At 42.0% G+C, this 2,432-nt stretch overlaps 1 pseudogene; it reads left to right on the top strand.

Moving 5' to 3' along the window:
* The first annotated feature begins 1,167 nt into the window (after window positions 1-1,167).
* Window positions 1,168-1,755, top strand: LOC142436279 (stathmin pseudogene; annotated as a pseudogene).
* Window positions 1,756-2,432: the final 677 nt, after the last annotated feature.

The raw sequence follows: 2,432 nt of genomic DNA, 5'->3' as shown, positions 1-2,432 counted from the left end.
AGCTAGACAATGAGTAGGAAGTTTGCAGGAAAATCGATGACCTGAAAATGATGGCTTGGGGGTAGGATATTGAAAGTACCAATGACTGCAAGTAAGGAAAGCTTACTTCATGCACTCTGCACCCCTGATATACTCCTTCAGTCTTACTTTTGTCTCCCAAATGCAAAGGACATTTAAAAGAATGTGATTTGAGTACCTCAGAAAGTGTTCGAAAAAGGAAAACACTGACTTGAGACTTACATAGACATAAATGGACACTGTCAGGAAATATTAGGTTTATAATTTGTTCTTGTTTTGTTTTTCAAACTTGAGTAATTTATTTGGGTTGAAAATTAAGACTTTATGCAGCTTAGAGTGCTGTATAGTGGACTGATAATATTCAGTGTGATAAAGAGCATTTACAATGGGCAATCCATGAGGAAAGGAAGTTTTTTACTCCTTACTTATTGTTTCATCCTGGATGACTAGGGTGCCTAGAATATTACCTGGCTCCTAATAGATTTTCAATAAATAACATTTACTTTTCAGTGGAAAAGGCAGTCTATCAATATTTTTACATCTAACCCACTGCCCTAATGTATACTCCAACTCATAGCAACCCTGTATAGGATTTTGACAGTCTATCGATCTTTATAGTAGATGGATTTCTCTGTAGATAGCCTCTCTATTTAAAATCTAAAAAAGGTGGACATTCTAGAGTACTTAGCACAGTTTATGAATTTGTTGTTGATAGGTGCCATCAAGTTGGTTCCTACTCAAAGCATCCCTAAGCACAAAAGAACAGAACACTGCCCAGTCCTGCACTGTCCTCACAACTGTTCTTACATTTGATCTCATTGTTGCAGCCATTGTTAATCCATCTCCTGGAGGGCCTTCCTCCTTGTCACTGCCCTCGTGATGGCCTTCTCCAGGGACTGGCCTCTCTGGGCAACGTGTCCAAAGTATGTGAATAAAGTATCACCATCCTTGTGTCATATTAGAATGTGTGTATATATGTTTATATATATATACTTTGTATGCGGTCTTTCACTTTTGGGTGAGTTTATTTTCTTTTTTTGAGGATCTTCTTAATAATTATTTGCTTTCAAACAACAATATTTGGATAGACAATATTTTCTAGGGCCTTCTAAGCCAAAATTATTGCATAAAACTACATTTGTGAGAGTGTGGCCAGGCGGCTCGGACCGAGCAGGGCTTTCCTTCCCAGTGGATTGCAGAGCGTACACTGCCAGTCTCTTGTCTTCTGTTCACCATGGCTTCTTCTGATATCCAGGTGAAAGAACTGGAGAAGCGGGCCTCTGGCCAGGCCTTTGAGCTGATACTCAGCCCCCGTTCAAAAGAGGCCGTCCCAGAATTCCCTCTTTCTCCTCCAAAGAAGAAGGACCTTTCCCTGGAGGAAATTCAGAAGAAATTAGAAGCTGCAGAAGAAAGACGCAAGTCCCATGAGGCGGAGGTCCTGAAGCAGCTGGCCGGGAAGCGGGAGCACGAGAAGGAGGTGCTGCAGAAAGCAATAGAGGAGAACAACAACTTCAGCAAGATGGCCGAGGAGAAGCTGACCCACAAAATGGAAGCCAACAAAGACAACCGAGAGGCACAAATGGTGGCCAAGCTGGAGCGCTTGCGAGAAAAGGACAAGCACGTGGAAGAAGTGCGGAAGAACAAGGAATGCAAAGACCCCGCTGATGAGACTGCAGCCGACTAGCTTGTCCTGAGGACTGACTTTCTCCCCTCCCTCCTCGAGATCCAAAGACCGTGCCGGCCAGTGTCATTTTACTACTATTACTATTTTCCTCCTGACAAAGACTAGAACCCAACGTAGGACGTAAATAGGTAGATCCAGACCATGTGATGTTGTTTTAGGGGCTAAAGGGGAGAAACAAAAAGTGTTTGACTCTTTTTTTCTAAAGTGTTGGAGTGTTTCTAACGTAGCTATTTTTCTTGTTGCCTCTTTTCTACTTCGGTGCACTCAGTGCGCTGGGTGAATGGCTAGCACTGTATTGGCCCCGTGGAAACATGTTTGTGAAAGAGTATGTAGTGGCTTCTCAAAACTGTTAGATGCTGAATATCTGTTTGCTTTTAAATCCCAGTTCTGTCCCGATTTTACCAGATGCTACTGTACTTGAATGGTTAATAAAACTGCACAGTGCTGCTGGTGGCAGTGAAAAAAAAAACTACATTTGTGATTATTTATTGCAAGAAGGTTCAAGATAAATCTGAGGGTATAGAGACAATTTGGGACTCCACATGAGAATTTTTTTCTACATGAAATATTTATAGCTTTGACAACAAATGGCACTAGTTGGTACCCTGAAACAGGAGTCCTCAAACTTTTTAAACAGGGGGCCAGTTCACTGTCCCTCAGACCCGTTGGAGGGCCGGACCATAGTTTAAAAAAAAAAAGAACAAATTCCCATGCACACTGCACATATCTT

Source organism: Tenrec ecaudatus, unplaced genomic scaffold, assembly GCF_050624435.1.
Source record: "Tenrec ecaudatus isolate mTenEca1 unplaced genomic scaffold, mTenEca1.hap1 Scaffold_1914, whole genome shotgun sequence".
In the NCBI taxonomy this organism is placed as follows: domain Eukaryota; kingdom Metazoa; phylum Chordata; class Mammalia; order Afrosoricida; family Tenrecidae; genus Tenrec; species Tenrec ecaudatus.
This window is presented reverse-complemented; position numbering and strand designations above follow the sequence as displayed.